The sequence below is a fragment of the Odocoileus virginianus genome, chromosome 34 (genome assembly GCF_023699985.2).
Source record: "Odocoileus virginianus isolate 20LAN1187 ecotype Illinois chromosome 34, Ovbor_1.2, whole genome shotgun sequence".
NCBI lineage: Eukaryota > Metazoa > Chordata > Mammalia > Artiodactyla > Cervidae > Odocoileus > Odocoileus virginianus.
This window is the reverse complement of record NC_069707.1, coordinates 10,615,563-10,630,788: the sequence shown is the minus strand read 5'-3', so window position 1 is coordinate 10,630,788 and position 15,226 is coordinate 10,615,563. Positions and strand designations below refer to the sequence as shown.

The 15,226-nt window shown below is 41.3% G+C and overlaps 1 long non-coding RNA gene across 3 annotated transcripts in view; it reads right to left on the bottom strand.

The window, feature by feature from the left end:
- The window catches only part of LOC139033056 (uncharacterized), a 318,814-nt gene that overhangs the window by 281,379 nt on the left and 22,209 nt on the right, over nucleotides 1–15,226 (bottom strand). For all 3 annotated transcript variants that reach the window (XR_011485692.1, XR_011485694.1, XR_011485693.1), the window contains exon 2: nucleotides 2,697–2,805. This is a non-coding gene — a long non-coding RNA (uncharacterized lncRNA). The remainder of the gene's footprint in view (nucleotides 1–2,696; nucleotides 2,806–15,226) is intronic.

Sequence of the window (15,226 nt, the reverse complement as noted above, 5' to 3'; positions counted from 1 at the left end):
GCAAGAACCTCAACTAATCACAGGAGACCTTTACAAAAAGAAAAAAAAAGTTTTCTCCAGCTGGGAGAAGAAAAGAAAGTAAGGGAGATGCCAAGAGGGAGAGGGATTCGATGTGAGGGAGGTTGGCTATCCCTGTGATGGAAGGAACCATGAGGTAAGGACGTGACTGTGCCATCTAAGAGCTGAGGGTGGTACCTCTCCAGCAATTAGCAAGAAAACAAGGATTTCATTCCTGCAATCACTTGACCTGCAAACAATCTGAATGAGCTTGGACATGAGACAGGAGAGAAGGAGTCAGGGTACAACCAGTAAAAGAATGACATGACCATTGAGGATAAGATAAAAACTGGTTAAAACTAACTAAGGGCCAAGATGGCAGAAGATTCGAGTTCCAGCACTTGAGCCTCATTGTGCGCTTATTGTAACACATTAGCATGCTGAATGACACACCCATAGGTGCCAGGACAAATTCCAAGGCTGTCCATAAAAGGCCAAAAAGTGGGCAGTGGCCCAATTCCTGGAAATCTCTCCCCCTTCCCCCAAATAGTTGAAATAAGCCTCCCACCTGTTAACATATGAAATTACCTGGCCCATAAAAACTAACCATCCCACATCCCTTCTGAGACAGACTTCATTCCCTATAGAATGTATATCTCTCTAAATAAACCTGTTTTCACTCTACTCTGGCTCTCTCTTGAATTCTTCCCTTGAGAAGCCAAGGATGCTCTCTTGGAGGCCTGTTCCAGAGACTCACCCAAGACCTGGGGTATGACTGCTTTCTCCCACTCCATCCTCCTGCAATGGAAGCATTCTCTCCAGAGTCTCTGGTTTCGCCCACCTGGCCCCTTGACTTCGATTCTGTGAGACTCTAAGCAGAGAATCTAGTTGCACCTACCCAGACTATTGACCTATAGGATTACAAACTAATAAATGGGTACTGTTTTAAGCTTTTAAATTTGCAGGAGTTTGTTTCAAGCAATGGAAAATGAATTCATGTGGTATTAACTGAGAATCTTTCTCCAAACATTCCCACTATTCTCCTGCTCCAAGTTTCCTTTCCAACCTTTCTATCTTCTTTGCTTCCTGAACATACCTTTTGCTTTCTGCTAGGCAGCCTTTACACACATTAACTTGCTATCTTGAAAGGTCCCTTTGCTGTTTAGCCAAGGCTTTTGAGACCAACTTATAGCTTATAACCTGAAGGAAAGGAGCCTGACACAGTTTTCTTTCCAAAATCAAGTCATCCTCACCTGAATAATTTAACTGACATTCAATCATGTCCTGCTCTGTGGCACCTTTTTCTATGTGGTCTGTATTCTTTTATTTTTCCTATTTCTTTTCTTGTTAATTAGGTAGTAAAGCTCTTAAAAGCAAGTGCTTCTAATTTGCATGCCCCATTCTACCTAATACATCCCTTGTACATCACAGGCACCCAATAAATATTTGTTCATTTGTTTTGTTCTAAAGCATCTCTCTTTAATCTTAATGAGATTAAATGACACCAACAGTCCAAAGAAAACCTCATTAGCCAAGCGACAGGAATCTCAGCAGTGACCTGCCCCACATTCTACTTGGCCTTTCACTACCATGAACCCCAAACACACTTAAACTGTCAAAATTAAAAATGTAAGTGCAAAAACAAGATAATCACAGAAAGTAACGTTTGCCAATTGATTTGTGCGACTTTCAATGACATTGTAAGCTCCCAACTATTCCCTGAGCAGCCAATTTGCATAGAAAGGGATGCTCTCTCCATGGACCATATTTACCATGAATATACTCTTCGCATGACTGTGCAGGAGAGGGGAAGACCAGCAGAAAATATAAAGCGTGTTGGGCTGAATGTTGTGAACAATTAAGAAGGATCCACATAACAGGCGTGAAGAAGCAGGGGCCGGAAGTCACCCGCGGTGTTGCAAGCCAGGCAGATTTGTTCAATCCCTTGAAACACAAATAGGGCTTAAAATCTCAGCTAAGACATTAACTAAACTAAGTGAACCTATTTTAAAGTTTCAGGGAAAAGCAACAAGAATGCAGTTTGGAAAAATAATGAAAGTCAACTTCGTCACAGCCCAATGCCCCTCCTTTGCTGTTACTATCCAACCCTAAACAACATGTTGCTCTGTCACCCTCTGAAAATTTGACTCAGACTTTGAAAATATCACCATATTTTTCTTTGTTTCTCAAAGGAAAATGTGAAATAAAAATCAATTTTACATGTAATTTATGTGCTGTCTGTTCTATATAGAATCATAGAACCTCAGGGCTGGCTAAGACTCTGACAAGGCTATTTTGTTTATTCTTCTCCATTAGGCAGGCCCACACTTAATCCTTCCTTGATAGGAAAAATCTCTTATCGTTTTTAAAGACTTTCAGAGAAGATTTCTTAGACTCTCTAACCCACTAAGGTAGTTAATAACTTTTCTTATTATCTAGCCTAAATCCTTCACACTATGCTCAAGACTCATTTCTTCTTGTCTGACTCTTCACTAGAGGTACAGGGAATAATTTATCACTCTCTTTCATATAAGAAATACTCACATACTGATCATAATTATGGAATTAACTCTGCAATCTCATAATGCAATATCCCAAGGTTGTTGTGGTTCTCTGCTAAATATTCTGCAACTTCCCTTGCTTTCCTTTACCTATCAACCTCAAAAATGGTTGCTACCCTCTGTTAAGGATTTAATTACCTGGTTCTGAAGTCCTTGGTAGTTCTTGCATGTTACACCTCGGGCATCTGTCCAGGACCATATCTCAGGAATATGGGATGGAATAAATCATCCAAGGCTGTCCTCACACCTACAAATAATTTTATGAAGATAATTCGGTTGGAATGAGTACTGAAGGCAACTGTGAAATGTGAAAATAAGTCACAGAAAAGGTTGTCCATAAGAGAAAAAAAAAAACTGAAAGGAAATATATCACAATGCTAATAGCAGTTATTCCTAGATGATGGTAGGATTCTGTGGGTATGTGTTTTGTCTTTCTTTACACCTTTCTTATTTTCCAAACCTCTTATAATGCATTAATTTTTTACGAGAAAAAAGAGTAAATGGTATTTGCAATGTGTGTGTGTGTGTGTGTGTGTGTGTGTGTGTGTGTGTGGTGGTGGTGGAAAGGATAAGAAGAAGCTGCCTAATGGGGTTATATAGGGGAGAGCTGGTGAGTAGCCCACCATGCCAGTTTTCACACCAAAAACTGGTTACAGAAAACCACTCGGTCCCAATCACATCTGGATGGCTGGTCACCCAACAGGAAACCAAGTGAGGGGATAGCATAGATGCTGCTGGGAGGGGGAGTCATACCAATGCCACTATAGTTCTTACCAACTGGAAACCACTTGACTCCTCCTGATGGGCTGCTCAGGATATTTAGATTTGTGGAACCCAGGCAACACCCTAAATATGTGGAAAGGTAAGAGCAACTCTCTGTTCTCACCACGTTCTCTTTTACGTATACAGAGACATGTTGCTGATTCAGGGCAAAGTAATAAAAGGATTTTATTCTTAAAGAGATGGGAATACCAGACCACCTTATCTGCCTCCTGGGAAACTTGTATGCAAGTCAAGAAGCAACAGTTAGAACAGGACATGGAACAACAAACTGGTTCAAAATGGGAAAAGGGGTATGTCAAGGCTGTATATTGTCATCCTGCTTATTTAACTTTTATGCAGAGTGCATCATACAAAATGCCGGGCTGGATGAAGCTCAAACTGGAATCAAGATTGCCAGGAGAAATATCAATAACCTCAGATATGCAGATGACACCACCCTATTGGCAGAAAGCAAAGAGGAACTAGAGAGTCTTGAGGTGAAAGAGGAGGGTGGAAAATTTCACTTAAAATTCAATATTCAAAAAATGAAGATCATGGCATCCAGTCCCATCACTTCATGGCAAATAGATGGAGGGAGTGGGAAATGGAAACAGTGGCAGACTTTTTCTTGGGCTCCAAAATCACTGTGGACAGTGACTGCAGACATAAAATTAGAAGACGCTTGCTCCTTAGAAGAAAAGCTATGACAAAGCTAGACAGCATATTAAAAGGCAGAGACATTATCTTGTCAACAAAGGCCCGTCTAGTTAAGGCTATGGTTTTTCCAGTAGTCATGTATGAATGTGAGAGTTAGACCATAAAGAAGCCTGAATGCCAAAGAATTGATGCTTTTGAACTGTGGGGCTGGAGAAGATTCTTGAGAGTTCTTGGACAGCAAGGAGATCAAACCAATCAATCCTAAAGGAAATCAGTCCTGAATATTCATTGGAAGGACTGATGTTGAAGCCAAAGCTCCAACACTTAGGCCACTTGATGCAAAGAGCCAACTCATTAGAAAAGACTGTGATGCTGGGAAGAGCATCACTGACTCAAAGGCCATGAGTTTGAGCAGACAGTCAAGGACACGGAAGCTTGGCATGCTGCAGTCCATGGAGTCACAAAGAGTTGGATACAACAGAGTGACGGAATGACAACAATAAAGGATTTTAGATTGGATCAGAATAGTAGAGCTCAGACAGTAAAGCATCTGCCTGCAAAGCAGGAGACCTGGGTTTGATCCCTGGGTCGGGAAGATCCCCTGGAGAAGGAACTGGTAACCCACTCCAGTATTCTTGCCTGGAGAGTTCTATGGACAGAGGAGCCTGGCAGGCTACAGTCCATGGGATCCCAAAGAGTCGGACACAGCAGAGCAACTAATACACACACAGAATAGAAGATTCTAGGCTTATGTATTTGCTTTGCTTTTGCTTTCTATTCTCCTCAGGGCTCTGGAAGTACGAATGCCAGGCCCACACATTCAAGAGCCAACTTAAGACACAGACGTGGCTTCGAGTCAGCATGGTGACCTGGTACCACATCAGGTTCGATGCACGGAGCCACTCTGGGCAGAACTGTGGGGCAGGAAAATAGCATCGGCTCTGAACAGGTCTCCACTCAGATCAGAACCACCTTTCCCTTCATCAGGAGCCTGCCACCATCCCAGGCCTTTGCCGCATGAAGTGCATTTATTTCCAAGTGTTGTGTGGTTATGGTGGAGCCCCAGGAGACAGTGTAGCTAAGTTGCTTCAGCCATGTCCGACTCTGCAATCCCATGGATTGTAGCCCATCTGGCTCCTCTGTCCATGGGATTCTCCAGGCAAGAATGCTGGAGCGAGTAGCCACGCCCTCTCCAAGGGATCTTCCCAACCCAGGGATCAAACCCTTCATCTCCCGCAGGTCCTGCACTGCAGGTAGATTCTTTAATCACTGAGCCACCAGAGAATCCCTTAGGAGACAGTGTAATAGCATTTAAAAGCAGAGGTTTTCAAGTAAGGCATATGCAACTCAGAGCAAATCCACCGGCCGATCTTACCTTCAAGCCTCCATTTGTACCCTGTAACAGCAGTAATAATGGGATTACCTACCTCGTAGGGAATGCATATAACGTGCCTAGAGCAGGGCCCAGCATTGGTGAGCAGAGGCGCACACACACACACATGTACCAGCGAGAAAGAGCCTTAAATCTAGCTTTCTTTACAAAATCAGTCTCAGTCATTCCTTCAACATTTACTGAGCACTCACTGAGGGTCAAACTGGGCTAAATAACAGGATACAAGATAATTAAGACATGGCTTCTGTCCTCAAGGAGTTCACAGCCCAGCACACGGAACAGATGTGAGCACAGCCTGGACTGTTCTCTCAGCAACAAAGCACGTGAGTAGTGAGTGCTGGGAAGAGCCACATCAGGGAAACTTACTCACGGAGTAGTGTTTTAGGACCAAATCTTTCAAATAACTTTTAACTTTTTAATTTTAGAAGTATACCACTTCAGTATTAGAAAATTCAAAACACATAAGCAAAACAGAGAAAAATAAATTAAAACCGTGTGTGATACCCAGTGCCAACAGATAAATGATTTTTAGCATTTTTATATACTTCCATAATCTTTACATATATATGGTATGCATGGCAAGTTGCTTCAGTCATGTCAGACTCTTTGTGACCCTACGGACTGTAGCCCGCCAGGCCCCTCTGTCCATGAGATTCTCCAGGAAAGAATACTGGAGTGGGTTGCCATGCCCTCCTCCAGGGGATCTTTCTGACCCAGAGATTGAACCTGGGTCCCTATGTCTCCTGCCTTGGCAAGCAGGCTCTTTATACTAGTACCACCTGGGAAGCCATATATATATATATGGAAAATATTTATGTGTCCCTAGTGAGGAATATATGATACAAACTATTTTGTAATCTGATTTTTTTTTCACTTAAAAATATAGCCTGAACTGTCTTCCATATTAAGAAACATAAAAATAAGTACAACTTTTAAAGTGACTGCATAGTATTTTACCATAAATGCATATGTAATTTGAGGGGGGCGGGTGGCGTCCCTGGTGGCTTAACAGTAAAGAACCTCCCTGCCAATGTAAGAGGTGCAGGTTCAATTTCTGGGTCAGGAAGGCTCCCCTGGAGAAGGAAATGACTACCCACTCCAGCATTCTTACCTGGAGAATCCCATGGAGAGAGGAGTCTGGCAGGCTGAAGGCCATGGGGTCAGAAAGAATCAGACATTACTTAGTGACTAAACAACAAAAACTATCTTTCTTGTTGCCTGATTGTTTCCTTACAATCACATTTGCCACTCTCCTTCTTTAAAAAGAAACTTCTAGTTCCCATTAAATGAGAATGTCCAGCATAACTCACTTGAAAACCACCAGAGGGGTTGGTTAAAACAAAAATTGCTTTTGTTGTTTAGTCGCTAAATCATGTCCAACTCTTTTGCAACCACATGGACTGTAGCCCACCAGGTTCCTCTGTCCATGGAATTTCCCAGGCAAGAATACTGGAGTGGGTTGCCATTTCCTTCTCTAGGGGATCTTCCCAACCCAGGGTTTGAGCCCACCTCTCCTGCCTGGAAGGTGGAGTCTTTACCCCTAAACCACCTGGGAAGCCCAACAAGGAGGATGGATCCCAGCAAAAAGAACTCCAAGGGCATCAGTATTCCAGTCAAAGAGGGGCTGAATTAAGGTAGCAGTGGCCAGACAGGGAAGGACCCAGCTGGAGACTCACGGATTTGAAGTTACAGGACTTGGGGGCTGACCACGGGGCACTGTCAGGGGATGGTTGTGCCTTGATGGGGTGTTATCTCCTGGCTGTTTATAACCAAGAGAGAGAACCCAAGAACACTGTGTCTGGGGACACATGAATATTATGAATTTCTTTTAGAACACGTTGAGGTGGAAGGGCATGAGAGACTCTGACCTGGGGATGATCTGTTGCCAAGCCAATGTCTCCAGATCATGTCCAGGGTGAAGTGGCTTTGGGAGTCCTCAACAGGATGTACACAGTGAAACCCTGGGCATGAAGAAGACCATCCAGGAATGGTGTGTTAGGTACGGACCCATAGGTGAGGACAGGTCATATGAGACGAATGGTACAAGCTAAGAGGAGAATCTCTCAAATTCTGCTAGAGTGCACTCACAAAAAATGGGGAGGAAGACTTCTACAGTCACACAGATTTGAAAACAGAGCTGAGCTTTAAAATGGGGTTCTTCACTGTAGGACTACTCAGAGGCTTTGCTACTTATTAGAATGGTGCTTCTTCAAGAGACAAAGGTGGTGGATGACATCTCCCAGACTTCTGTAACCACAGAATTCTTTCCACATAGGAAACCTGCTAACAACTGGGAGATCACCTGTGTTCGGAAAAGGCATACAGGAAATGCTGACCAAGAGAAAAGCGGCAGGTAGTGCGCACAACCCCAAGCTCAATTACTCACAGTAACAAAACAAAGCAGCTAATTTACTTTGTCTGCAAAATAGGTCAAATACCAAAGGGAAAAAAGCAATAAAGGTGAGGAGTCCTTTAGTGCCATATTTCATTAGTTCTGAGAGTCACACTTCTTTACATTTTACTCTCTGAAATCCAAAATCAGGATGTCTCTAGGTGGTATCTAACAATCTCTGTCTGCCCTGTGGCAATCATGACAGGGTTCTCATTGCCCAGGTGTGGCCTAACATCAACAACTTGGGAAAAATTCCTGGAAAATGAGAAAACCACTCTTGTATAGAGCCTACAATCTAATGTTGGTGGGGAGTTGGGTCTGGGGTGATAACTAAATGATGAGCCCCATTCCTGACCTAGGAGTCAAAGCCAGGTGAAGGGCCCTGCACCATAGCTTTGGGTTATCTTACAGATTCTTTAAGAAACAACGACCCTCAATGTCTTCAAAGGGAAAGGCTGATATGCACACAAACAAGGACATTAATAATGATGAATGAAAATGGATGAAGAACTGGCCTTTGAATGGGAAGAAACATTAGAATACCACAATTACTTAGTTCCCTTATGTTTTCCTTCTTTCTGTAGGCAAAAGAATGATAAATGATTCATTAAAAAAAAAAAAAAAACTATATCTAAGTCCAAAGACTTTAAATGAGTATAAAATGAATTCTAAGTGGTAAGAAAGCATCGTATCAGTGTTTCATGGGCAGCAATCTTTCCTTCTCAGTGGCATATAAAATAATGGAGCATTTTAAGTCACTTGTGACTTAGAATTAATGAAATGGATAACTGACTTTTAATAAGTGTATTTTAGCCAATCCTTTCTCTCTAAAACATTTTGCAATTCATTCTTAAATGGCTAAAATTCCCAAGAAATTTCAACTACCTTTAGAGTGAAATTTTTGAGAATAGCCCTTGGTTCCCTTATTCTTCAGGATTTCAAAATCATCCATCTCCTCTTCCTGGAAACCTCAAGCCAGTGACCTCCTAAAGCAACATCTCTGTAACAGGCTTCTGTCTCTAAGCTGTCCTGGACAGCAAAGCTTTGCACTAGACCAATTCCCTGAAGAAAACCCAGCTTCCCCTTCTAAGTTTTTGTTTTCCTCTGCAATTCTCTTTTTATAGTTGGAGTCAGTGGTAAGGCCATTCGGCCTCAGCTGATCTCAATTAAACCCTCTGTGTGAAGCAGGGGGTAGGGGTGACCTGGTGCTATCTCTCGCCTCTTCATTTCCTTTCTGTAAAACAACGGGATGAGATGAGACATTCTCCAGGTCCCTACAGCATTAACATTCTACGTTTTATGTTGACTTCTCAAAACAATCAAATGTATTCTTGATATTTAATTTGCATTTTATACAAACAAGTATATTATACTCACAATTAACCATTTTATATTAATAAGCAGATACCGTTCTTTACAACTCTCAGAGCATACTGCCAAATACGGAAACACACTGCAAATTAACATTTTTCAGAAGGTCATGTAAGATATACTAGTGCCTCTCTATGACTTCTGTGTTTTAAAACTGTATGTGTTCTCACCTTGAAAGTAACTGGAGTGCCAGGTCTTAAAAAAAGAATCATTCCAAGTTGAGATGGGCAGTTATAATGATGTTAACTATTTATATGATTAAGAGGCAATAGCCCGTAAGATTGTTGAAGTCAAGTTCCTGTCCATCTTCTTTGCTCAGCGTGCCTAGCACAGAGCATGGTGCAATCATGTAGTAAGTGTCCAATGTGCGTGCATGCTCAGTTGCTTAGATGTGTCTGATTCTGCAACCCCATGGACTGTAGCCCGTCAGGCTCCTCTGTCCATGGGATTTTTTCTGGCAAGAATACTGGAGTGGGTTGCCATTTCCTTCTCCAAGGAGTAAATGCCCAATACCTAGCTACTAAGTGGGGGAGAAAAATGAATGATTCAATGGCATTGAAACAGAAAATGATGGCAAAATGAATTTTTAAATGCCTATTACATGTGTATTAATAGTGTAAACTACTACAAACAAGAACAGATGATTTAAGGAGACTAATATTCCTTCTGAATTTTGTTCCCTTGGGACATAGTTCAGAAACATGGTAACAAAACACACATCCTTATTGATCCTAGGGAAACAGGTGATTGATATTGAACTTTGTAGGACTATTTACCCTATACACATACAGGCATCTTCTCAATCACTAATTATAAACTGGACAGCCTCAACTGTAGCAAAAGAAAACTCCTAAACTGACTATTTGAATTCTTTTTAATTGTTGAAGACACATTAGCACCTTGGGAGAAATACTGGAAAAATGTCAGATGGAGAACTGAACCTATAAACCCCAGAATTAACTCTCCCAGTAAAAGAATGTAAGCAGCTCCCCAAAGTCTGGTGGGAGATGTCCTTTGGAGGCACAGAATTTACTTTTGCTAAGGAATAAGATCTCTCCAAGAAAATTAGAGATACCAAGGGAACATTTCATGCCAAGATGGGCACAATAAAGGACAGAAATGGTATGGACCTAAAAGAAGCAGAAGATATTAAGAAGAGGTGGCAAGAATACACAGAAGACCTATACAAAAAAGATCTTAATGAACCAGATAACCACAATGGTGTGACCACTCACCTAGAGCCAGACATCCTGAAATGCAAAGTCAAGTGGGCCTTAGGAAGCATCACTATGAACAAAGCTAGTGGAAGTGATGGAATTCCAGCTGAGCTATTTTAAATCCTAAAAGATGATGCTGTGAAAGTGCTGCACTCAATATGCCAGCAAATTTGGAAAACTCAGCAGTGGCCACAGGGCTGGAAAAGGTCAGTTTTCATCCTAATCCCAAAGAAAGGCATTGCCAAAGAATGTTCAAACTACCACACAATTGCATTCATTCCACATGCTAGCAAAGTAATGCTCAAAATTCTCCAAGCCAGGCTTCAACAGTGCATGAACCAAGAACTTCCAGATGTTGAAGCTGGATTTAGAAAAGGCAGAGGAACCAGAGATCAAATTGCCAACATCAATGGGATCATAGAAAAAGCAAGAGAGTTCTAGAAAAACATCTAGCTCTGCTTCATTGACTACACTAAAGCCTTTGACTGTGTGGATCAACAAACTGTGGAAAATTCTTCAAGAGATGGGAATATACCAGACCACCATACCTGCCTCCTGAGAAATCTGTATGCATGTCAAGAAGCAACAATTAGAACTGCACATGGAACAACAGACTGGTTCCAAATTGGGAAAGGCTGTATATTGTCACCCTGCTTATTTAACTTCTATGCATAGTTAAATAATATCATGTGAAATTCTGGGCTGGATGAAGCACAAGCTGGAAACAAGATTGCTGGAAGAAATATCAATAACCTCAGATACACAGATGACACCACTCTTATGGCAAAAAAGCAAAGAGGAACTAAAGAGGAAAGTGAAAGAAGAAAGTGAAAAAGTTGGCTTAAAACTCAACATTCAAAACTAAGATCATGGCATCTGGTCCCATCACTTCATGGCAAATAGATGGGGAAACAATGGAAACAGTGACAGACTATATTTTCTTGGGCTCCTAAGACACTGCAGATGATTACTGAAGCCATGAAATTAAAAGATGCTTGCTCCTTGGAAGAAAAGCTATGACAAAACCAGATAGTATATTAAAAAGCAGAGGCATTACTTTACCAGCAAATGTCCATCTAGTCAAAGCTATAGTTTTTCCAGTAGTTATGTATGGATGTGAGAGTTGGACTATAAAGAAAGCTGAGCACTGAAGAATTGATGCTTTTGAACTGTGGTGTTGGAGAAGACTCCGGGAAGTCCCTTGGACAGCAAGGAGACCAAATCAGTCAATCCTAAAGGAAATCAGTCCTGAATATTCATTGGGAGGACTGACGCTGATGCCGAAACTCCAATACTTTGGCCACCTGATACAAAGAGCCAACTCATTGGAAAAGATCCTGATGCTGGGAAAGATTGAAGGCAGGAGGAGAAGGGAACGACAGAGGATAAGATGGTTGGATGGCATCACTGACTCAATGGACATGAGTTTGAGCAAGCTCCAGGAGTTGGTGATAGACAGGGAAGCCTGGTATGCTGCCATCCATGGGTTCGCAAGGAGTCACACACAACTGAGTGAATGAACTGAACTGAACTGAAAGAATAAGCTGAAGACCTTGAGGTCTTATCTGATGGGGAGAGATGTGTGTGGCACTGGGGCATGTACTTAAAGAGCCTCTATCAAGCTCCTGGAAGTTGATCGGGAGAGAAACAGGAAGGCTGAGAGATGCCTGCCCCATTGTAAGCAGAGAGCAAGGAGCCAGAGTAAAGCTGCTCAAGACTGTGGGGATGCCAAGACCACCAGGAAAGTGCCAAGGTACCCAGAGAAAAGGAGGACAAGGCAGTGTTTGAATTCCAGTACTTCCACTGGTTTGGTACTTTAAGGTCAAAAACCACTGGCATTTTTACTCAGGCACTTATTTATTCCTGATTTTGTATGTCTTGGAAAAAGAAGAATGACAGAAAAAAATTACTGAACACTGGAGATGTACACTCAAATTTTTCTAATGTTTCCTGACTAGTTTGCTGAAATCCTAGAATTTTTATAAATTATCTTGCTCACCAAAGCTCAAGAAATTCTTCTACCAAACTAATATGGAGATTCTGTCAAAACAAGCTCCTTCTCATATGTCAGCAACTGCGGGTCTTTCCATACTCAAAGTATATATATATTTAGGTGCAGAAAAATAAAAGAAATTGAGAGGTGGTGAGCAGAAGAGAATGTTATTCTGATATTTTTCTCTGAAGAAACATTTGAATTGGGAATACTGCATCTATCACAATAGAAACGTGTACCTTTCTATTTCTATAATGTATAATCTATACACTATACCAATATATTTACTATTTAGAGGTACTATCCTATAGACTTTTTGTCAGATTGGGTAATTTCATTGATCATATGTAATTAAATACTAGGGCTTCCCCAGTGACTCAGACTGTAAAGAAACTTCCTCCAACACTGGAGACCTGGGTTGGATCCCTGGGTCAGGAATATCCCCTAGAGAAGGGAATGGCAATCCACTCCAGCATTCTTGCCTGGAGAATCCCATGGACAGAGGAGTCTGGCGGGCTACAGTTCAAGGGGTCCCAAAGCATTGGACATGACTGAGCAACTAACACACATACACAACTAAATACTACAAAGTTGAGTGGTAGTTGTGACAATACTGTTATTCATGTCATTTCCATATATCAGAGAGTCATATATGAATATATGAATATTCAGGATCCTAAAGGCAGCAGCACAAATTAAAAATTACGAGGCTAGTTGGTAGAGCTGGAGAGAGGTGTGAGCTTCCCTGGTGGCCCAGCGTAAAGAATCTGCCAGCCAATCTAGGAGACGTGGGTTGGATCCCTGGATTGGGAAGATCTCCTGGAGAAGGAAATGGCAACCTACTCCAGTATTCTTGCCTGGGAAATCCCATGGACAGAGGAGGCTGGCCGGCTACAGTCCATGGGGCCCCAAAGAGTCAGACATGACTTAGCGACTAAACAACAACAAAATAGAAAATAAGGTTTATTTCATCCAACAATTCTAATACTTATTCATCCTGGAAACGCCACTACTCTATCTATTATTATTTCATAGGAGTTTGGGATATATATCTTCACCAAGAGCTTCCGATTCTTTTGTTGGAGTTAAGTTGGATAAGGGAAGAGATGCATGCAAGGACATGATGGCTTTCTACTCCATATGTGTATCACCTTTTCATCCTCCCTACCTCTCTTCTGATGTGTGCCCTAGACAAGTTGGACCCAGGCTGTGCTGAGGGCTGGAGGAAAAGGTTTAACTGATGGCCTCAGATCAGGACTGCAGGCCTTTGTAAGCTTGTCTCTGAGTCTCCCCACACATGTCAGCTCAGAGCGGAGGAAGAGGCTGGAGCAGACCACATGTGGAATGGAAACTCAGCATGCTTGTCTCTTTTGACCCTGGCCTCCACGGAGATAAGGTAACCTTCCACACTACCCCCGGGGGGAAAAAAAAAATACCAAACTGTGATGAACACTAACACATCTGAGCTAGAATAAGTCAAACAGAAAGACCTCACCAGTTCTGAGAGACCCAGGGATTTCTACACATAGCATCTCCTGCAGAGCTTCAAATAAATGCATAACAGATAAATGGGTAACCATGAGGTCAATATTATTTATCAAACTGGAGGAAGGAAAATTAGGATACACGTCAGAGAAGTTGAGAAAATTCAGAGCTTAACTACAACTCAGTGCAGACAGAATTGTTTCTTTCATCCCAAAAAATCATAGCTTAACCCAGTAATGGATTTTGTACACACATATATAAAATGTACTTCACTGAGTAAAGCTTTTCAAATATGCAAATTCAAATTATGTCATTAAAAACAAACCCCCCCGGGTGCTCAAGCCAGGAGGAGAAGATTCCTAATCACTGATGAAAGAGCATTCCATGAGTCAGCAATAGCTACTCTATGGGCAAAAGATTAATTAAAGATAAATAAAAGTCTTGACTAGTTGCATATATATGCATAATTATATATTAAATTGTATTCTATATTATATTATACAATTATATACAATTACATATTATTCTTTTCATTATTATATTATTTATATATTATAATTAACATATTATATATTATATATAATTTTATATAGTATAATTTTAATTGTATATTATATACACAATACGTCTTTGAAGGCAGACCATGCCCAGAACAGTGTGGGAAATCACACGACATATGAATGTCACCCATTTACCTCTAGCTACGTTGTTGTATGCTTGTGCTGTCGCTTCAGTCATGTACAACTCTTTGCAAACATATGGACTATAGCCTGCCAGGCTCCTCTGTCCATAGGATTCCAGGCAAGAATACTGGAGTGGGTTACCAGTTCCTTCTCCAGGGGATCTTTCCAACCCAGGGATCGAACCTGCATCTCCTGTGGCTCCTGCATTGCAGACAGCTTCTTTACCGCTGAGCCACTGGAGATGCCCAGTTAACTCAATATAGATTTGGGACACTGCAGTTTATTCTGGGGCTTCCCTGGTGGCTCAGCCAGTAAAGAATCTAGTTTATTTCATATTTAATATTACTATTAAATGTTTCCATGACTGAAAAAAAGATATTTTACATTTAAGTTTCTTTAATCTTTCAGGCATTTTCAAAGCATCTGAACAAAATAAGCAAAATGATGAAACACTTCAAAGAAGGCAAGCTATAGCTCCCATTTCTTAAAAAATCGGAAGAGGAACTCTACACAATGAAGCAATTAATTTTTGGAGCAGCCTAGTTCAAAAAACTGCAACTGCTGTAAAATATGCAGTGATGTTTCTCTCCCATTTATTAAAGAGAAACTTGTGAAATGAGAATTAGATTATTGAGCTATGAATGTAAAAAGGGAGGTGGAGAAAGATCTGAGCTTGCATATGATCCAACGTGACTCTTGATATCAGATGACTACG